This window comes from Podarcis gaigeae, assembly GCF_964106915.1.
Source record: "Podarcis gaigeae genome assembly, chromosome: 14".
NCBI lineage: Eukaryota > Metazoa > Chordata > Lepidosauria > Squamata > Lacertidae > Podarcis > Podarcis gaigeae.
In genome coordinates this window covers 9,604,482-9,627,104 of record NC_139690.1, presented here as the reverse complement: position 1 = coordinate 9,627,104, position 22,623 = coordinate 9,604,482, and the positions used below count along the sequence as shown (strand labels likewise).

The window sequence follows — 22,623 nt, the reverse complement described above, 5'->3', positions numbered from 1 at the left end:
GCTGAGGCTCCAATACTTTGGCCACCTCATGAGAAGAGAAGACCACACCACACTGGAAAAGACCCTGATGTTGGGGAAGATGGAGAGCACAAGGAGAAGGGGACGACAGAGGACGAGATGGCTGGACAGTGTTCTCAAAGCTACCAGCATGAGTTTGACCAAACTGCGGGAGGCAGTGGAAGACAGGAGGGCCTGGTGTGCTCTGGTCCATGGGGTCACGAAGAATCGGACATGACTAAATGACTAAACAACAACAACAATGTTGGGGGAAATTACTTCAGGGGGAAGGTGGCAGGGAAAGAGGTTATTTACGGCAAGGAAATGTGCCTCTTCCTCCTCCCCCACCAGGGCCAGATTTAGGTTTGATGAGGCCTAAGCTACTGTAGTGAATGCCATGTTTATATGGGCCGCAAGATGGCCCATACAGAATGGATGCTGTTGATAAACTAATAATGAACTGTGTTGATCAAAGAGCTACTGGAATGTGCATGTTGTGGCCAAGTGAATGGCGCATGGAAAGCAGCGTAAAGACTGGCTATGCAATGCTAGTCTCAAACAATGAGTGTTGTAACACACCACAAGGTACAGAACACCAGGTTCGAACAATGAAAGTTGTGATATGCCAAGAACATGCTAAGGACAAAGGACTTCCAGGAACATGCCAAAGACAGTCAGAAATGCTAGGATTCAGATGAACACCCAAAAGGACTATATAAGATGAGACTTTTCAGATAGGTCTGTGTGCCGGACATACGACAGTGCTGCCGTCTGCCACCCATAACTCTTACTGGAAACTGATCAATTCCAGTGAAGAGTGGTGAGTATGGATGAGTAGTTGTGTGTGTAACTAAGTGCATGTTCCCTGTCTTGGTATATATTTGTTTGTTAATAATAAATTATGTTGTAGAGAAATTCCAATATATATTGGTTGTCTGTGCTTACTTGCGTTTTCCCTGGAGCATGTTGAGTCTCATTTATGCTAAACACCTAAACAGATTAAAGGAACCTATATTTTATTGATAACATATTTGGTACCAGTAGTGGGGTACCAAAGGTAATGGGGCCCTTTATATGTCCAGCTGTCCTTTGTCAACAACAATTTGTCACTTATTTTTGTGTTGAATATATGCTATATGGTAATTTCTGGACCTAACAGGTATCTAAAGCCATTTGCACCTGTTGCCGTGCAATTAGTCCATGCAGAATGTAGGTACCCTATATATAGAAATATATAGAATATATATATAGAAATGAACAAACCAGTGATATTTTAGGGAGCAGGCTAGCAGGCGGGGCCCATTACTTACATCATAGGAGCCTACACAACACAAAACACTGCTGCTGTATGTAGGTTTTATTTTATTTGTTTTTTTATCTTATATTTTGGAAATGTACATCCAGTTCCCCTTTAATTTTTTGGGGGGTCCCCAAGAGAGTGGGGCCCTAAGCTATAGCTTTTTTAAGCTTATAAATAAATCTGGCACTGCCCTCCACCTGTGCTGGACACTGGTACCAACTTTCTGCCAGAAGTTGCTTTTTCCCATCCAAATGGCCATTGGGCACAAGTTATTTTCTTTTTTGTTGTTGTTGTTTATAATTTTTATTAAATTTTCTGTTTTATAATTTAAAATACAGCCGTACCTTGGAAGTCAAATGGAACCTGTTCCGGAAGTCCGTTCGACTTCCAAAACATTTGGAAACCAAAGTGTGTTTTTCTGATTGGCTGCAGGAAGTGCCTGCAGCCAATTGGAAGCCCCATCAGACGTTTGGCTTCCCAAAATAGTTCACAAACTGGAACAGTCACTTCTGGGTTTGTGGCATTCAGAAGCCAAAACATTTGAGAACTAAGCTGTTCGAAAACCAAGGTATGACTGTACTCATTTTTACATCCTTAAGATATTAAGGACTTCCCTTCTTCTCTTTCTATGGTTCATTTTACATATCATAAATCCCTGCTTATTTTACAAAACCTAAACCATTCAGTATTCCATTATTGCATCCATCAAAACTCATTTACACTGTTGAATTTATCTTAATGCTGCCAATGTTTTCGGCTGTACACAGGTTTGTGGCACAAGTTATTTTCGTATTATTCCTTATTAGTTGCTTCCCACAAAGCACCCTGAAGTGATTTACAATTCAATAAAAACATGCACAGAACATTTGCACATAAAAAACAACAATTATACCTCTAAAGACAATATAAAACACCACACCATGTAATTCGCATGCAATACTGGTGCCAGATGTGTCCACCGAGAAGGCTTGCTGAAAGAGAAATGTTTTCATCAGCTGCCAAAAATAGAGACTGCATCTGTTTCATATCCAGTGGGAGGGAGTTCCTGTTACCATAAAGCACCAATGCAGCAGCAAGCAAAGGCTATAGCAGCTCAGTCAGCTGCTGGTGGCTGGAAAGCCAGACAGGATGTTTGTGACTGTTGCCATGGGAACAAAGGGGCAGTCCATTCTGTACTGAGCACCGGATCTTAGCTCAGTGTGTGTGTCATGTGACCCGTACTGGAAGTACATGGGTGGAGTTTGATTCTTTCTGCTATTGAGTGCAGACTGAAAGATAGGGGGAGGGACACCCCCACTGCTGTTGCTACTGGAGAAAATGCTGTAGCTTTCAACGTTGTCCAATGTTACAATTGTGGACAAACTGGGCATCTTCAGAGGAACTGTAAGAAGCCGCGTCAGCACAAAGGAGCCAAAGGGAGCTCACAGAAGTCTGAGGCATCAGGCAAAGGTCATACCACGTCAAAGGCAAAGACTGCAAAGGCTTTGATGTCGCTAAAAGCCACACTAGAAGCGGGGAACTTCTTCGTCATCGATACTGGAGCGACGGTTCATATGTGTCCACACAGAGGACTATTTTCGACGTTTAAGAAGCAAAGCTTCGCTGTGCAACAAGCCAACGGTCAGGAGCTGAAAGCGACCGGGATTGGAACTGTGTATCTTGAAAGTCTGAACTTGACTATAAACGATGTTTACTTGGTTCCAGAGTTGAAGTTCAATCTGCTCAGCGTTTCACAGATTGCCAAGAAGGGACTAAAACTGTCCTATGATGCTGATAGCTGCGAGATCTACAAAGATGGAGAGTTGTATCTTTCTGCCAAAGAGAAAGATGGACTGTATTTGTTGACTTTTGATCAAAGTGATTACATGAAATGTAATTCTTGTGATTCTAACATGATTTCTTTTGCAGGTCTGACCAAGAAGAACACCAAGCAGGTGACCTCGAGGGTCGACAGAGCATTTCAGCGGGTGTATGCTGATGTGATTGGTCCTCTAGCACCATCTAGAGGCAATGCAAAATATTACCTTGTGTGTGTGGATTCTTTCACAAATTATGTCTGGATTTATCTTTTGGAGAAACCAAAAGAAGCCTTAGAAAGGTTTAAAGAGTTTTGTGACAAGGTTAAAAATATGCATGATGCTAATATTGCTTGTCTTTGTACAGATAGGAAGCCTATTTTTCTTTTACAGGATTTCCAGAGGTTCCTGCAGGAGAGAGGGATAAGACACAAAATGGCTAGTTCCGAAGAAGCATGGAAGAGATGTGTCTGTGTTAGGGTGAACAAAGAATTGCAAAAGGGAATGCATGCGCAATTGCTTAGTTCGCATCTGTCAAATGAATTCTGGGCTGAATCGCTATTGTCATACACTTACACGTGGTTGAGGAAGGTTTCAAAAGAGTTGGGATGTTCTCCTTTTGAGAAACTGTTCCAGAGAAAACCTTCAGTTGCCCATTTCAAGGTTTTTGGGTCTCATGTGAGAACAGAAACTCCAAGTGGGGTAAAGAATGCCAGAGGCATTTTTGTGGGTTATGAAAAGGGTCTCTACAGAGTAATTTTGTCTGAATCTGGTCAGGTGATTCTCACAAAATTTCTAGAGAGTGCCCCTGGACAGGAGAGAGTGATTGTTCACACATTTCCCACTGGAGATGATTCAGATGATTCTGATGATGATGATGTTGATCTTATTGAGTTCAGTAGTACTGATGATGACAGCGATAGCTCAGGGAGCTCAGTTGTCACAGTCATTGAGAGGAAATCTCACATAATGACTAAACCCTCAGAAGAGGAGGATGAACCACTGATTAAGCTTAGTACTGGTTCTCCAGAGAGTTCAGAAGCTGAACCAGAAAGCAAAGAAGAGCAGCACCTCTTACGTAGGTCTGAGAGAGCAACGAAGGGTGTACCACCCAAGAGGTATTCAAACGAGTTTGCTAACCTAGCTATTGCATGTGTTGCTGTTGTAAACGACCAAGGACAAATTGAAGCTGTGTCTAAGTCAGAGACAAAGGCACAACAGAGAGTAGCTAACCAAGGTAATGCAGAAGCACTCATTCCTTGGAAGTCACATAACCAGAGAGGTACATTGGTGAAACCAGTGGCGGGTAGTTCCAAGGGTGGAACTGAAACAACAGGGGAATGTTATAAGTATAACAACTGTTTGTTTTCTTCTCTGGATGACGCTTTGCTCGCAGCACGCATTGATACTTTAGGGGGAGTATGTTACCATAAAGCACCAATGCAGCAGCAAGCAAAGGCTATAGCAGCTCAGTCAGCTGCTGGTGGCTGGAAAGCCAGACAGGATGTTTGTGACTGTTGCCATGGGAACAAAGGGGCAGTCCATTCTGTACTGAGCACCGGATGTTAGCTCAGTGTGTGTGTCATGTGACCCGTACTGGAAGTACATGGGTGGAGTTTGATTCTTACTGCTATTGAGTGCAGACATGTTTCTCTGTTCTGATATAAGAGACAGAAATAAAGGATGTAAATAGATTTCTGTCTGCTTCTTTCCCCTCCCTGGGGATACCAAAGGGGAGAGAGAATGAAACGGTGTGTTCTTCTCACATCTGGGAAGAATCGCCGAGACCTCGCCTGCTTATCTGCCGGGAGAAGCAGCAGGGAGGTCGACAAGGAATATCTGCCGGTGCCTACATTGTGGCACATTCCTCTGACCCAGGCAGAATTCCAACAGTTCCAAAGGGTAGGCTCTGCCACACAAAAGGCATGATTCCAACATTGTGCAGAACAGATCTCCTGACAGAATGATCTCTGCAGGCTGCCTTCTGCAGAACATAGTCATGGACTGGGTGTATAGGGGATGGAAATATATTTTAGGTATTCTGGTCCCAAGCTGTATAGGGCTTTGTGCAGCCAGTGGCGTAGCGTGGGGGGTGCAGGGGGGCCGGCCGCACCGGGCGCAACATCTGGGGGCGCTCTCTCGCACTCGCAGCTCTCTGCCCCTACCTGGCTCACTCACTCTCTCTCACTGCAGTGTTGGCTGTGCGAATCCGATCCGAGCCGCCGGGTTGCCGCCCACTGTGGAGGGGGGGTGCCAGGCATGCGGTGCGGGTTAGGGGGCACAAATCCACGGGTTAGGGGGCGCAAATTACTTGCCTTGCCCCGGGTGCTGACAACCCACGCTACGCCACTGTGTGCAGCAGTACCTGCACATTGAACTTGGTAATGTTAGATATGTGGACATGTAAAGTCTGGGCCTACGAGTCATTTTGGCTATGCCATGTCTGGCATGGTACAGTCCTCTCACGGGATTAACATATTTTTTGCTCTATAAGACGCACCAGATACAAGATGCACCTAGTTTTTGGAGAAGGAAAGCAAGAAAAAATATATTCTGAATCTCAGAAGCCAGAACAGCAAGAGGGATCTCTGCGCAGTGAAAGCAGCAATCCCTCTTGCTGTTCTGGCTTCTGGGATAGCTGCGCAGCCTGCATTCGCTCCATAAGACGCACACACATTTCCCCTTACTTTTTAGGAGGGAAAAAGTACATGGGAGGCAGTCTATGTGAAAACAGCAAGGCATAGTCCAAGCCATGGGTAGGCAAACTAAGGCCCGGGGACTGGATGAAGCCCAATTGCCTTCTAAATCTGGCCCGCAGACGCTTCGGGAATCCGCGTGTTCTTACATGAGTAGAATGCATGCTTTTATTTAAAATGCATCTCTGGGTTATTTGTGGGGCATAGGAATTTGTTTATATTCCCCCCGCAAATATTGTCTGGCCCCCCACAAGGTCTGAGGGACAGTGGACTGGCACCTGCTGAAAAAGTTTGCTGACCCCTGGCCAAGTATTCCCACCTAAGAAGAATGGATAAGCAAATTAATGGACTATGCAGAACTGGCAAAATTAACAGCAAAATTAAAAAATCTAATGATCAGTGTTTTATGGAAGAATGGATGCCTTTTTTGGACTACAGTGGTACCTCGGGTTACAGACGCTTCAAGTTATAGATGCTTCAGGTTACAGACTCTGCTAACCCAGAAATAGTACCTTGGGTCAAGAAATTTGCTTCAGGATGAGAACAGAAATCGGGTGGCAGCGGTGTGGTGGCAGCGGGAGGCCCCATTAGCTAAAGTGGTACTTCAGGTTAAGAACAGTTTCAGGTTAAGAACAGACCTCCAGAACGAATTAAGTTCTTAACCTGAGGTACCACTGTTCTTGAAGAAATATTATAGTATGATGAACTTGAGAGCAGGATTTGAGCTATGGGCAACAGAAGTAAGTAGATCATAGTATTGTGGTTTTGATTTGTTTATTATTTTTATTTATTTATTGAATTTATATACCACCCTATACCTGGTGGTCTCAGGGCAGTTCACAGAACAAGATCAGCATAGGATATAGTTTGAGTTCCTCACTTGCAGGTTTACAAATCATTTAATGTGTCAACACAAATAGAAGTTATTAATATTGCAGTTGTTGTATAAGGGATTATTATTATGACCGGAATGCAATGGAAATTAGTAAGATTTTGGAATGTAGAAATGAAACAAATAATCAAGCCATCAATCCTAGCATGTGAGAGGGCCACTTTATCTAAATTATATAATTTGGTATTTGAACTATTGGTGTTAATAATTGTATTATAAATTGGTATTGTTATAATGAGGCTATTATTGGATTGTAATTGAAAACTAATAAAAATTATTATTAAAAAACCCAGAACAAGATCAGCATAAAAACCACAATATATAAAATCAAAATATTTAACAGATAGAAGGTAGGGTGTAGCAGAAGGGGAAGAAAAACAACCGCTTGGAAAAAAAGATTGGGAAGTCGATAAAATAAGAGAAAGAGAAAAGAGAAAAGAGAAAAGAGAGAGAGAGAGAGAGAGAGAGAGAGAGAGAGAGAGAGAGAATAGCAATTCTTAGTCCAAGATATCCTCATCTAAATGGACTATCATTTTTGTCCGGTTTGAATGCTAGAGGCATGCTGATCCTGCCTTGTTACCAACTAAATCCTCCTTAGAGCTGACTCTCTGAAATTAACAGGCCTTTTTTTAGCCATGCCCATCAATGGGGCTCCTCTAAGTAACATTGCACACAACCCTCTGACATGGCACTGGCCGTGGGGCCCTTTGAGACTGGTAGGGCAGGAAGCAGAAGGCCAACTTTAGGTGGAGCCAGAGCCAATGGCAGGCAGGGGCTGTCTGCGGGCTTCTTTCCCCCCGATCCCTTGTAACAGAGTAAGATTGTCTTCCATAAACAGCTTTAACAAGGAGTCCGTAAGTGACCGTGGAAGCCAATTCTGGATCCACACGTCCTTCCACAGTGGGGACATAGGTTTCCGGGCAGGAGTTGATCACGGTGTGTATTTGCCAAATGTGCCTTTCTTTTAGCACGTTTCTCCCTTTCGTCCTGAGTTCGAGTGTCTTCAAAGCCCATGACACCTTTGGTAAAGGCTGTTCTCCAATTGGAGTTCTTGCAGGCAAGCGTTTCCCAATTGCAGGTGTTTATAGTACATTTTTAAAAATTTGCCTTAAGACAGTCTTTAAACCTCTTTTGTTGACCACCAGCATTACGCTTTCCATTTTTAAGTTCGGAATAGAGTACTGGTAGTTGCTTTGGAAGATGATAATCAGGCATCCACACATGACCAGTCCAATGAAGTTGATGTTGAAGAATCATTGCTTCAACACTGGTGATCTTTGCTTCTTCCAGTACACTGGTATTAGTTTGCCTGTTTTCCCAAGTGATGTATAAAATTTTTTGGAGACACCTTTGATGGAATCTTTTGAGGAGTTGGAGATAGCGTTTATAAGTGGTCCATGTTTCACAAGCATACAGTAAGGTTGGTAGTACAATAGCTTTGTAAACAAGCATTTTAATTTCCCTGCAAATGTCCCGGTTGTCAAACACTCTGCACTTCAATCGGGAGAAAGCCGCACTCACAGAGCTCAGGTGATGCTGGATTTCGGCATCAGTGTCGGCCCTTGTGGAAAGATAACTGCCTAGGTAGGAGAAGTGATTGACATTTTCAACGTTACACCATTGAGTTGGATTTGTGGAGCTGCAGAGGGGTTATTTTGTACAGTGGTACTTCGCAAGACGAAATTAATTCGTTCTGTGAGTTTTTTCGTCTTGCGATGTTTTCGTCTTGCGAAGCACGGATTTTGGAAAAGCTTCAAAAATACCAAAGCCTTCAAAAACCTCAAAAAAGGCTACCACACCGCGTGCTATGAGTTGCTCCTTGAAGTCAAGTCGCAACTGCACCCCCTGAATGCACGGTTTTAAGAAAAAGGATACAAACTTGCAAGACAAAGGAAACAAACTTGCAAGACGTTTTTGTCTTGCGAAGCAAGCCCATAGGGAAATTCGTCTTGCGAAGCAACTCAAAAAACGAAAAAACTCTTTCGTCTTGCGAGTTTTTCGTCTTGCAAGGCATTCGTCTTGCGAGGTACCACTGTACTTGTTGGTGCAGCACTTTGGTTTTTTGGATGTTTGAGGATGGTGGGGCTGTGACCCGCTTGCCCTATCAGACCAGCTTCCACAGAATGGTATAGTCCTCCCATTGACCTGGGTCGTCCCAGGATGAGCACAGGGGAATGGATGGTTTGAGATGAACCAAAGTATACCAAGGATCTGAGGAGTTCGGTGTGCTGGGCTTCTTAAATCCTCCCATTTGTACTCAGTTTCAAGGAGCTATATGCGAAGCCTGGTCCTTTGGGCTGATTAATTATAGGCACACCTTGGCTGCCCGGCAGGGGCGGGATGGCAATTAGAGGTGGAGAACTCTGCCAGCCTGCCGGCCTTGTGGAATTGTGTATTATTTTCCCCAAAGACTTGCCACCTCGTGGCAAATTCCAGAAGGGCAAGCAACTGGCTTGCAGGGTTTCATCAGCCATTAACCCCTTAGAAAGGCGCTATAGTCTGTCAAGAGCAGAGCCCAATATATGCAAACGGTACAGCGAGATGCAGAAAGTGATTTTTTAAAAAATAAAAAAGCAACTAAACTCTGAGCTAATATATTTTGATGATATTAACTTTAAAAAAAGTAATAACTTTCCATGTGGTATGGCAGCACTCTTTTTAGAATAAAGTTTTGTTTTTCGGATAGTAATTTTTATTAGTTTTCAATTACAATAATCCAATAATAGCCTTATTATAACAATGCAAATTATAATACAGTTACTAATACCAATCATTCAGATGCCAAATTATATAATTTAGGTGGCCCCCCCGCATGCTAGAATTGATGGTTTGAAGATTTACTTTATTTCTGCGTTCCAAAATCTTATTAGTTTCAATTACACGCCAGTCAAAATAACAGCCTCTTATACAACAACTGCAGTTTTAACGACCTCCATTTGTATTGACGCATTAAATGATTTATAAACCTACAGGTGAAGCATTCAAACTATATCCAGATACCATGATGGCAAAATAAAGTTTTGTTGAGACATTTATAATACATTACAGTAAGAAAATCAACTAATCTAAACAAGAACATAAAAAAGAAAGAGAGGAGAGTGCAGTGTCCTCTTTTACAGGTATATCTTAACTTGTCCCATACAGAGAACGGTCCCTTATATAATGGGTCAAGGGAAAAGTCCTTAGGACAATTGCCGCCGCTCCTTTAAAACAGGGATTGTGAGATTGTGGCTCTCCATACTCCAACTCCCATCAGCTTCCGCTAGCATGGCTAGTTGTCAGGGATCATGGGAGTTGTATTCCGGCTAATGTCTGAAGACCCACAGGATCCCCAATCCTGATTTAAAATGACAATCTCTTCTGATCAAGAATTCCAATTTTATTTTATCTTTAGAAGATTTTGGCCTTTTTGTGGCTGTTAAGGTAATAAATCAGTGGCAATTCACTTCTAACATTAGATTAGTGATAGGGAACCTGTGGCTACCCAAACATTGCACATAATATCTGAATGCTATGATGGGATTTGGAGGATCATAACTTCCCTATCCCTGCCGTATCTTCCCCCACCCGGTAACTATTGGGAAAGAAAGTTTTTAATTATTGGGGGAGAGATTTCCACATGTTAGGTATGCTAGTTAGCAGAAAGCCCTGTTTGCTTATCTTTTTTGGTTATGAATTTGAATACTGCTCTCCATCGTAAAATTCTTGTTTCCGCTCCTCATCAGTTGATGTGACTTGTTGGGCTGCAAGATTCAGCTGGACTCTATCTGGTTTTTTTGCAGACAGAAGTGGTTTAGTCATGCTGGCCACATGACCCGGAAGCTGTACGTTGGCTCCCTCGGCCAGTAAAGCGAGATGAGCGCCGCAACCCCAGAGTCAGCCAGGACTGGACCTAATGGTCAGGGGTCCCTTTACCCTTTACCTTTATTCTCAAATTAATTTGGGTAACTTTAATCACTTATTCTCTTGTTAAGGTGATAAATTCATCACAAATATTTTTTAGGACAGAGGATATGCATTGCATTAAAATTGCACTTTTATAAAATTCAAAATTTGAATGGTATTATTATGATTATATTAATTAGATTGAGGCACAAATTGCAATTAATATATTGGTTTTCTTCTTTTCTCTTCGTCTTTTTTCATGCCTATGTAGATTATTATATGAAATCAAATAAATATAAGGTTTTTTTCTGACAAAAAAATGCCCTATCCCAGGCAGCCAGTTCCTGCAGCCATGGTCAGCAACTACTTTTTCATTGGAACAAATGAGAAATCAGGCCAAGTCCCTTCTCCCTTTCTGTTCTCAGATTCAGCTACTGTCCTCTCCTCCCTCTTCATTATCTACATAGGTTTTCCCAATAGTTTTTGTATTCCCAGTGCAGTTAGTTTCTTCTTTTCTTAGAGCAGAGCTCCCATGTCACATCACAGAGAACTTTGAAAAAACTCTGTCAAGTTTTCCAGTGCAGTTTGCTGTCCTGTTGCTGTCCCTTGGGCAAAGCCGCTGTTTAAGAGCTGCAAGTTCAAAGTCTTTCTTGGCACGTGGAACTAGTTGCTCAGTTGGCTGAGTTTTTGGATTAAAAAAAAAGTTTGGATTTGATATCCCGCTTTATCACTACCCTAAGGAGTCTCAAAGCGGCTAACACTCTCCTTTCCCTTCCTCCCCCACAACAAACACTCTGTGAGGTGAGTGGGGCTGAGAGACTTCAGAGAAGTGTGACTGGTCCAAGGTCACCCAGCAGCTGCACGTGGAGGAGCGGAGAATCGAACCCGGTTCCCCAGATTACGAGTCTACCGCTCTTAACCACTACACCACGCTGGATACCTTTCTTCCCTCAGAATGAATGCTGTCAGCACTGAAGCTTTTGTGGGGGGCAGGGAGGGGAAATCTCTGAGATGTTAATAAACCCCCAAATCAGCCTCCAAATCAGGAAACATTTTATCCATTAATGACAGGTTACACTGTGTTATACCTATTTTGGGAGCAGCAACAAAAAGCTGCTGTGCTTGTTCTCTGCCCCAGCCAGTCAGCTATTCTTCCTCCGTATTATTCCAGTCCATTCTCTCTTCCACCCTGTCTGACACCAGCCGCTCCATCTCAGTCAGCCCACGTCCTATGGCCCCCTAAACACTTCTGGGGAAGGGCCATAATTCAATGTCAAAATAGTTAGGTTATTTATGTATGCAACAACTGCGGCCCGTGTTTTGTTAGCCCCCAAATGGAAAATGAGCGAGGTCCCAACCAAAGAAGACTGTCAACTTAAGTTGACAGAATATACAACTACAGTGGTACATCAGGTTACATATGCTTCAGGTTATATACGCTTCAGGTTACACACTCCGCTAACCCAGAAATAGTGCTTCAGGTTAAGAACTTTGCTTCAGGATAAGAACAGATATCGGGGCTCTGGCGGCGTGGCAGCAGCAGGAGGCCCCATTAGCTAAAGTGGTGCTTCAGGTTAAGAACAGTTTCAGGTTAAGAACGGACCTCTGGAACGAATTAAGTACTTAACCCGAGGTACCACTGTACAACTAATCCAGAATGCGGCAGCTAGACTGGTGTCTGTGAGTGGCCACCGAGACCATATAACACCGGTTTTGAAAGACCTACATTGGTTCTCAGTACGTTTCCGAGCACAATTCAAAGTGTTGGAAGAAGGGAAGGAGAATGTTAGCCGCTTTGAGACTCCTTTGGGTAGTGATAAAGCGGGATATCAAATCCAAACTCTTCTTCTTCATTGCGTCCAAGCACACGCATAGAGACACGCCAAGTTAACCACATTATCAAGGGATCTGACAGCAAAATGCTCAGGGTCCCACAGGAATATCCCTAGGAATAGTGATTTGGAGTCCTTACCTAAAAATAATGTGCGACCTTTAAATGTTCTGAAGCACTGAGATGCACTGCCATTCGTCCATTATTAAGGCTCCCATGGTGGTTTGCAATATGCAATTTTTGCCCCACAATTCGTATGCACCCCAGATTTTCCGAGATACATGTGTAAGAGAGTTAGGTAAGGAACTTCTTTGTTAGAAATGCTTGCTGCTGACTCTCTCCCGATACTTTTCTAAACACCCTGGTTTTCCCTGGAGCCTGCAGAACGGGGGAGGGAAGTGGGAGATGACTATCTGTGGGAGGGAATGAAGAAAAACTGCCCAGCATCTGTTGGTTTGACCTGGCTGTTATCCTTGGGAATGCCTTCTCCCAAGATGGAATGTCAGGTGGGAACTATTTGCTGGAGACAAATGAGTCAGGAAATGGAAAGGGGGACAGATCGCTTTTCACAATCCTGGGAAGTTAGAGAGGAACAGCCAGGAGGAATCTTGAAAAGAAAGGAGGATGGTGAAACTAGTCTCATCCTCTGTGGATTTTGGCTCAAATCCTGGGACAGAGGCATCCTCAGTACAGACTGAAATGAAGGGGAAGAGAAAAGAGCGAGACAGACAGGAAGCAAGAGAAGAGAAATAGCTTGAATGTGGGAGAGACAAGGAAAGGCGCAATAAGGTTGATGAGTCAAAAAAACAGAGTCTAGGAGGCAATAAATTACAACCCACTGAAGACTGAATCAGCACAAAGGTTATTTTTAAAAATTGCATTGTATGTGAATTAGCTTTTCAATGCCAGGATGTCCATGGTATCAATAAATTTGGTTTGTGTTGTGAACAGCCACTGTTAATAATGCAATTATCACCATTGGTACTTTCTGCTTTTCATTTTCTGCTGCTTATAATTCTCCACCCCCAACCCAGGGTCCTCTCTGGGGAGGGGACTAGGGGAAACTGCCCCAGGGCCCATGCTTTGGGGCACCCACCCACCTTAGGCGCAGTGATGCTGGTGTCTATGACCTCTTCCAGCAGCTGTTCTACATCTCACCACCTGGTAAGGATCTCCACCTCTTGCCTTTGTAAATAGACACTGAGAGAGAAGGGGAAGGGCTCCTTTGGGGCTGGCACTGCTAAAACAATGGCAAATGGGGGAAGGAGTAAGTCAGAGGGATGGGGGAGAGGTCGCCAAGATTAAAGACAGATCAAAACGACAACAAAAAGTAAGCTGGGTGAGGAGCCACCGCCATCGCCATGAGGAAGAGGAGTGGCAGCGATGAGAAGGGGGTGGAAGAAAGCAATGGGAGGGAATACACAGTGGGATTTGCCCCAGGCCCTGTGCCACCCTAGGGGCAACCCTGCTCCAAGTAGTGTGGTGCAGTGGTTAGAGCATCAGATTAGGACTTGGGAGGCTAGGGTTCAAACTGCCACTCAGCCATCAACCTCACTGGGTGACCGTGGGCCGGTCACTGTGTCTCAGCTTAGCCTAACTCACAGGGTTGTTCTTAGTTTTTTTTAATTTTTTTTGTTTTAAATATTTTTATTAGGAATTTTAACAAAACATTTTATCAAAAAACATATATTCCTTAATTCCCCCTATTTCCCCCCTCCCCCCTCCCCATAAAGTAACCCCCTCCCCTCCCCCCACAGACTTCCCTCAGCATCTCTCTGGTTTATCAAATGTTATTCTCTGCATGTTACAAAATTGTATAGATCCTTAATTTATCTGACTGGCTATTATCACAAGGTTGTTCTTCGGATAAAACACTGTGTGTGCAGTGACGGACCTTGGGATCTAAGAATTTCAGCAGCGCCCTATGCAATGCCAAATTTCTGCCCCCACCCTCACCTCTTGCCTTCCATTCTGCATCATAGTTGGGGCGTCCCCTGAGGGTCTGCGCCCAGTGCACCCGAACTGGTCATGCTACCCCTAAACTTGTCTCTGATGTTTGCCACCTTGAGCTGCTTGAGGAAGGTGGCATATAAATGCCGTCATTGTCCCATAACTGAGAATAACATTTCCTGTATTTGATGGACTGTGGTCCAATAAAGTTATTAAACTGTGGCCAAGTCGTCCAGGAGTCTCAATCTAATGGTTGGTAGCGTACCTGTGGATTTGTGGTTGAAAACGTCAGGTGGCACATCTGTCAAAAGCTAAATACCTCTACTGATTTTTAAATGCATATTACTTGCTTCTTTCATCTATTATGTTGCATTTTGTTATATCATGATTTGAATTCTACGGAGTGCAGAAAAAACGCAATTTATAAGAAGTAAAAGAAGCAATAAAAATGCAATTAAAAATAAATCATACAGCCTCTGGCACAATGCATTATGACTGAGCTGACAGACAGCATAGGTGCCAACTCTTAGGGGCCAAGGGCCCTTTGCCCCCCCCCCCCAAATATTTGAGGGCCTCCCTCCGCCCCCAAAATTGATGGCAATTGCCATTCAAATGGTGTGCATGTGCCGTTTCTTGTGATCAATTTTGCAGGGTGGGGTTTACCTGCCCCATATATTTTATTCGAGTTTGCACCCCTTTCAGCCATTTTAAAGCAGTCAGTGGTGAAAAAGGTTTGGGAACACTGCCATAATAAATTGGGTAGACTTTCAGGTGCCACGGGACTCTTTGTTCTTTCTGCTGCCACAGGCAACCTTGAGTCTCTCTCTGGAAATGAGGGATGCAGTCTCTGAGAGGCGGCCGGGCAGATAATCAGAGGTGGAGGGTGAACGATCTCATCCTTGCAGAACACAATCGCTTTGTGTCTCCCCACCCTGTCCCTGAACAGGAAGTTCCTGGGTACTGGTGGTTGCAAATGTGATGCGTATACAAGGAATTCATTTGATCCTCTTGGCTCACAGAGCAAAAATGACACAGATGTCTTGGAGCTACAAGATCAAAGGGCCATTGTGCCTGGCATCTCAGTGAACCCTGGCGGAAGATGGGCAGGCCGTGTGCTTTACCCAAAGCCGCAGGAATGTGAGCCAGGGGAAAACCTTCCAGGGAAGGCCCAGGAAAGTCATGCTCATGTCAGATAATTTGAACCCCACCTTCCCTTATCAAATCAGACCAGGGCAGTTTACAAAGAACATTTGGAAACGAAGGAAGCACAACGTTCCTGTTACAAGAGACAAATATCGAAATGGCAGGGCAATTTCCTTCTTCATCACCACCCCGCAAAGGAAACTGAACGAAGCTTCAGTCAATCTTGGCATAAATCAGTCTGTTATTGTTTGTTTACTTATTTATTTACATTACTCTTGCCCGGTCCCCATTGCAAGAGTCCAGAGGTGCATTGCGCGTCTCTTTGACATTATAGTAATTATTTCCAAATGGCTTCTACCCATATAAAATAGCATATTTGACATTTTCTTTCAACACGCACGCCCCCCCCCCAGACTGGCGAAATGCCCCCTCCAGGAGATGCCAATCTTGCCAATGTTTCAGTGCCAGGCAAAGATGCTTTTGTTTTCCTGGGCATTTTCCTGGGCAGCACTAGGGAATTGAATTGTTTGTTAGCTCTATTTTTTTAAACACATTTCTCATAATTGTATTTTTCTAACTTGGTATTAAATTGTTTTGGGGCCTTTTTTTGGGAAATGATATATAAATGCAATAGAACAAGCCTAACTCTTCTTCAAAACTGTCTTCTATTTTTGCAATGCCTAAATGGCCACACAAAATCCAGTATGTTGGGAAGAACGAGGTGATTTGTGATCAGCTTGTAAGTAAGCTCAGGCCAACTTATTCTCGCTCTCCTGTCCCCAAACTTACCCACCACGAGGGCACAAGTCAAAGGGCTGCTCCTCAGACCTTTATGAGTTTCCAAAGCCTTACCAATGGGTAGTTCTCTGCGCAAAAATCCCTGTGAATTGAAGTTTGCCAGAATTTTAGGGTCCTTAAACTTGGCAGCCTGGACAAACTTCATATCCCAGACATCTTTGCACTGGGATATTTTGTTGGTAAACCTTTGATGCCTAATAAAAGCCCAAGGAACTTATCTCCCTTTCATGATCTGGTCACCACTACTCAGAGAGCAGGGATGGAGGAGAAATTCGATTCAGTTCGCATCTAAAGATGAACATACTCAATTCACACTTTCTGAAACAATATGCAAACTGAAGCACTGCCTTCTCCCAATTTGCACTTTTCCAAATTTTGCAATACAAAAAGTGCACACTCTAGGTTAAATAAATGCACAAATGATTGAATAAGGTAAGGGTAAAGGGACCCATGACCATTCGGTCCAGTTGTGACCGATTCTGAGGTTGCGGCGTTCATCTCGCTTTATTGGCCGAGGGAGCCGGCGCACAGCTTCCGGGTCATGTGGCCAGCATGATTAAGCCGCTTCTGGTGAACCAGAGCAGCGCATGGAAATGCTGTTTACCTTCCCGCCAGAGTGGTACCTATTTATCTACCTGCACTTTGACGTGATTTCGAACTGCAGGTTGGCAGGAGCAGGGACCGAGCAACGGGAGCTCACCCCTTCACGGGGATTTGAACCGCCGACCTTCTGATCGGCAAGTCCTGGGCTTTGTGGTTTAACCCACAGCGCCACCCGCGTCCCTTCTGATTGAATACAACATGTAAAAAAATGTATAATATTCAGGAAAATTCTGGTGAATTTTCATGAGGACTTAATTTTTTTCGCAAACTGATATGGAAATTGGAGAACTGAATTTATGACTGGAAAAAATGAGAAATCGAGAGAAGCAAAAATTGACCACACTTATAACACCAGTGTTGCAGGTTTGATCCCTGTATGGGAAAGCAGCATATTCATGAACTGCAGGTGCTTGCACTAGATCAGGCATGGGCAGCTCCCAAGAAACTGTAATCTATTCCCACTATAAAAAAACCTGGCAGTGATCTACCCATTGGATTGACCAAAATTGTTGAGCTTCTTTGGGGGAGGCAGAGCCAAAGTTGTTGAGCTTTTTTTTTTTGGGGTGGAACCAACCAGGAACCTGAGATCGACCAGTAGATCACAATTGACCTGTTGGACATCCCTGCACTAGATGATCCTCAGAAATCTTCTTCCAATTCTAGAATTCTATGATATTTTCCCATCCCTGTGGGGGTACAGTTTTCAGAGGCAAGGAGGGAATGGGATCAAGGGGAAATTTGGGGTCCCAGGTAGATGGAAAGCAATGGAGGGCTGGCAGGGCAGAATTGGAAGGGTGCAAAGTCCTCAGCAAAACCCTGCACTTTCCCTGAGATTTCTCCGAAAAAGCTTGGCACGAACGAGACAGTTCTGAATCAAGTCATTTCAGATTCCCTGTCATTCTGAACTCAGCTAGTTCAGATTCTTATCCACTTCCCCAGTCACTGCTGTGGCCCTTCTTGCCAAGCAGAACTTTGGGCAAAACATGTCTGCTTTGAACAGGACCCCAAACATTGCATGCCAAAGTGTTACTAAGGTCAAGATGCCTAGAACAGATTTCTGTCCAGCCAGTTGCACAAGAGGCTGCCAGCAGCGACTTGCTACCAGCTGGTCTTTAGTGAGCAAGTTTGTGAAATGGGTTGGCTTCAGAAAAGCAGATGTTAAGGCTGTCGCAATCCAGCAAAACTCCAAAGGCAATTTTAGGCATGATGGAATGATGGGTGGGGGAGCCATGTGTGGAAGGCTAGAGCAGCTTCCTCCTCAACATACGTGGCTCTTTCAGAAGATAACATAAAGGAGAAGTTAGCCAAAGAGGATTTGTTCTTGGTTTTTGGCTTGTAGCTGAAACTTGAACTGGTAAATCCCTGCTGAGTAAGGGAGCAGCATGGGTGAAAATGGCAACTCTATAGGAGCTGGCATGTCAGAGGCAGACTTGGGTAATCAACATGATTAATCTCTCATAATTTCAGTGGGTCTACTCTGAGTACGGGATGTGGGTGGTGCTGTGGTCTAAAACACAGAGCCTAGGGCTTGCTGATCAGAAGGTCGGCAGTTCGAATCCCCGCGACGGGGTGAGCTCCCATTGCTCGGTCCCTGCTCCTGCCAACCTAGCAGTTTGAAAGCACATCAAAGTGCAAGTAGATAAATAGGCGGGAAGGTAAATGGCGTTTCCATACGCTGCTCTGGTTCGCCAGAAGCGGCTTAGTCGTGCTGGCCACATGACCCGGAAGCTGTACGTCGGCTCTTTTGGCCAATAAAGCGAGATGAGCGCTGCAACCCCAGAGTCGGCCATGACTGGACCTAATGGTCAGGGGTCCCTTTACCTTTTTACTCTGAGTACAACTTAGCTGGCTGTAACCCAACTCCTCATTTTGACCTGGCAATATATTGCGAATCATGGTGTGTGTCAAAAATCACAATATGGGAAAAACCGTGAAGCCAGCCAATGCTTCTACAGAGCTCCATCCTTATTTCAGACATTGTGATATATCAGTGTATTGCAATGTTTAGCTGGTGATGTATCATGATGTTGAAAACTGGACATCAGCCAACCCTGCATGCCGGTGTGGTGTAGTGGTTAGGAGCGGTAGTCTCGTAATTTGGTGAACCGGGTTCACTTCCCCGCTCCTCCACATGCAGCTGCTGGGTGTCCTTGGGCTAGTCACACTTCTCAGAAGTCTCTCAGTCCCACTCACCTCACAGAGTGTTTGTTGTGGGGGATGAAGGGAAAGGAGAATGTTAGCTGCTTTGAGACTCCTGAAGGGGAGTGAAAGGCGGGATATCATATCCAAACTCCTCCTCCTCCTCCTCCTCCTCTTCTTCTTCTTCTTCTTCTTCTTCTTCTTCTTCTTCTTCTTCTTCTTCTTCTTCTTCTTCCTAGCTCATGCTGTAACTAGCTTGAACTAACTATCTTGGAGAAGAAGCGGGAAGTTTAAAGCTTGAAAGGAAGTGATTTGCTTTACCAACCAGTAGTTAATTTAGGAAGTTTGAGTAAGTGATTGAGTGATTGCAAGTTTTGCTCCTGATAAGGTCACTATGCGTCCTGCTTGCATTCCAGGCCCATCTGTGCTTGTCCAAAACAATATGGCGCCATCCCTCAGAGGGCTGGCTTCTGTTGGAAAGGCACCAAGACTTGCTGGAAGAGCGTCAAAACCAGTTGGAAAGGAGTCAAAGCTATATAGAAGAAGGATTGCTCTATTGTTAAGGCCTAATCGGGCTAATTAATTGGGGACTGAATCATTTGTATAAGGAAAGGTATATAAAGGGAGAAGACTTTCTTTGTGGCAGGCACTAAATTTTGGGATTCCCTCCTTACAGAGATGCAACTAACACTTTTTTTGTGCAGCTTCTGTTGTGTGCTGAAGGAGTACCTCTGTTCCCTGACCTTGGGCAGTTTACGGGACCCACCATGTCTCTTTTGTTGAATCTATACTCTGCTCCTTTTGTCTGAATTGTTTCACTTGTTTTTCTAATTGCATATAGGAATAGAAGGGTTTGTCCATTTCTGTTCTCTCTGTTACTCACTTTCCCCCAGCCCTTAAATTCATCTCTCCACATTTCTGCAGCAAAAACCTAGAGAGCCATTGCCAGTTAGTGTAGACAGCACTGGGCCAAACTGATCAGATTTGAATTCCTATGTTTCCTCTGTGCTCACATAATCTGGGGGTGGCAGGGGGGAGGAACATGAATTCAGTTTAAATTGATGGGGATTAGTGACTGACTACATAAAAGTGAGATGAGCACTTCAACCCCAGAGTCGTCCATGACTGGACCTAACGGTAAGGGGGTCCTTTACACAAAAGCCTTCCTGCAGATCACAGCTGATCACTTCCCAGACTCTGAGCCAGGCTGGACACAACAGTGGTTGCAGCAGGAGACAAGGAGGCAGCGGTGTAAGAGTGAAACAGATCCAGGAAGTGTGTGTTTTTTTCCTGCTCCGGCTTGGCTGGCTGGAGGAAATGCTCTTCAAGCTGCAGCCTGTCTGCCAGACAGGTTGCAACCTGAACCTTGCTGAGATAATAGAGACCAAGAGGGTCAAAGCCTCCAGCTGCCCCTCTGGGTCCCGTATTTATACAAGGGCACCTTTCCTTCCAGCGCTCAACAGAGGCAGCATCCTCTTACTGGAATGCAGAACAACAACAACAGCAAGTGTTGAAAGAGAAGCACTCTGCAACCCACTCACCTGCTTTGGGATCATTTGGGATTAGTCTGAGCACAGCCTCACAGCGTTTGGGTCACGAGGTGGCCCCGAAGGAAGAGCCCTGCATTCCCCCCAGCTTCCCAAAGCATGAGAGAAAGCAAGAGTCCATAGGCAGCTGCCCCATACTAAAACAGCAGACTCCCACAACTGCCCTGATTTTACTGGGACAGCCTGGATTCACAAAACCATTCCCAGCTTTGGATCTGGGAATGTCCCGCTTTCCCCCTCCAGAACAGCTCTTGAGCTCTGGGAGTAGGATGAACCTGTTGAGCCTCTCCATGGCCACTGCTGCCCTTTTGCGGCTTGTAGTGGTTGCTGGAGAATGGGCGGAAGACAATAGGCTGCCATTGTGAAGCCCAGTGCCCAGTGACTGCAGCTTTGGCCCACCTGCTGCAGGAGCCACAGGCATGGCAGGTGCTGCAAGGGTCATCTCCCTACAGAGGCTGTCCGTACCTCCCCTCACACGCCAGAGCCCAGCGGAGGAGAGATGCTCCTTCTCCCCTTTGCTTCCTGTCAGTTTGCATTTCTTAGTACAGAAAGTATTGATCTGATATGTAGAGATCTTTCCCCTTCTGCTTGGTTCAAGAGTATATTGGAACGTTTGGAAATTTTCCTATGTGAAAGAAACAGGCAGACGTTTCTTGTTTTGGTTACTCCTTCTGAGAAGCTGAGTGCAGCTGGTTTAAATCAATTCTGTTATCTTTCTGCCAAGGTCATGCTGAATATAACAAGAGGCCAGGAGGGTTCTGGGTCTTTTACTTTCTCTTTCTGTCTCTTTGATCTGGTGTTCTGTATGCTATAGTGTTAAGTTTATGTCTTATTATAAGCATTGTAAGTTTTATTGTAAGTGCTGCAACTGGATTTCTTATGGACAGTGCCAATCCTGAATGTATTGGATTTGTGACCATTATGCTCATTTGCTTTCAGTAGCAGTAAAGCTCTGCTGGATGAAGTACAATTGCCTCTGGTCTATTTTGTGGGGAACTCTGCAACATGTGTTTAAGTTTAAGTTTAAGAGAGCCAGCGTGGTGTAGTGGTTAAGAGCAGTGGACTCGTAATCTGGTGAACCGGGTTCGCGTCTCCGCTCCTCCACATGCAGCTGCTGGGTGACCTTGGGCCAGTCCCACTTCTCTGAAGTCTCTCAGCCTCACTCACCTCACAGAGTGTTTGTTGTGGGGGAGGAAGGGAAAGGAGATTATGAGCCGCTTTGAGACTCCTTCGGGTAGTGATAAAGCGGGATATCAAATCCAAACTCTTCTTCTTCTTTTTCCTCCTCCAGAGATGGCATGTCAGTTCCGCCCCATTGATGTCCCAAGTGAGAAGGTTTGCAGGTTTGAAATGGACCATTGTTCAGTATTGTCTACACTGACTGGCATAGGCTCCCCATGGATAAGGAGTCTCTCCCAGTCCTATATGAAGATGCCAGGGATTGAAACTGGGGCTGTCGGCGCATGAATCAGATGTTCTATCATGGAGCTATGACCATCCCCCACTGAGATGCTTTCGAGTATTCTCAGAATTTCACATACATTATCTTGTAAACCTCAGAGTAACCCTGCAAGGTAGATTGGGATCAGTTATCTCCATTCTGCAGACGGAGGGCTGCGGTGGAGAGATTGACGCTTGCCTCGGAGTCGCCATGTGACTTCCTGCCTGCGTCGTCAACAGGGCTCTCCGTCTATGTCCGCCAGCAGTTTTAAAATATTTTCACTGGGCCCGCCTTGACTATAAAGGAACGTGAAAGCCCGGGCTTCAGGCGTCAGTCTCAGCGAGTGTCGAAACCTTTCGACATTTGCTTTGTTTGCCACCTGCCAGAAAAGAGGGAGGACAAAGGCTGCCCACCCAAACTGATTTATGGATTAGCATACTTTGCAGCCAAGTGCCTGCAGGCATTGTTAAGGAAAACAAACAAGGTCCACAGAATGGATGAAAGCTGTTTGCTTTAGAGCTGTGGATTGCTACGCTGCCCAACCCAGTATGTAAATCACGGTTGGGGACTGGGGACCAAATGAGGCCCTCCAGGTAATAATAATA

At 44.7% G+C, this 22,623-nt stretch overlaps 1 protein-coding gene across 1 annotated transcript in view; it reads left to right on the top strand.

The window, feature by feature from the left end:
• The window catches only part of SCAMP5 (secretory carrier membrane protein 5), a 72,320-nt gene extending 54,373 nt beyond the window's left edge, over positions 1 to 17,947 (top strand). Inside the window, exon 8 of the transcript XR_014557952.1 lies at positions 17,932 to 17,947. The gene's annotated coding sequence lies outside the window, so the exon portion shown is untranslated. The remainder of the gene's footprint in view (positions 1 to 17,931) is intronic.
• The last annotated feature ends 4,676 nt before the right edge of the window (positions 17,948 to 22,623 follow it).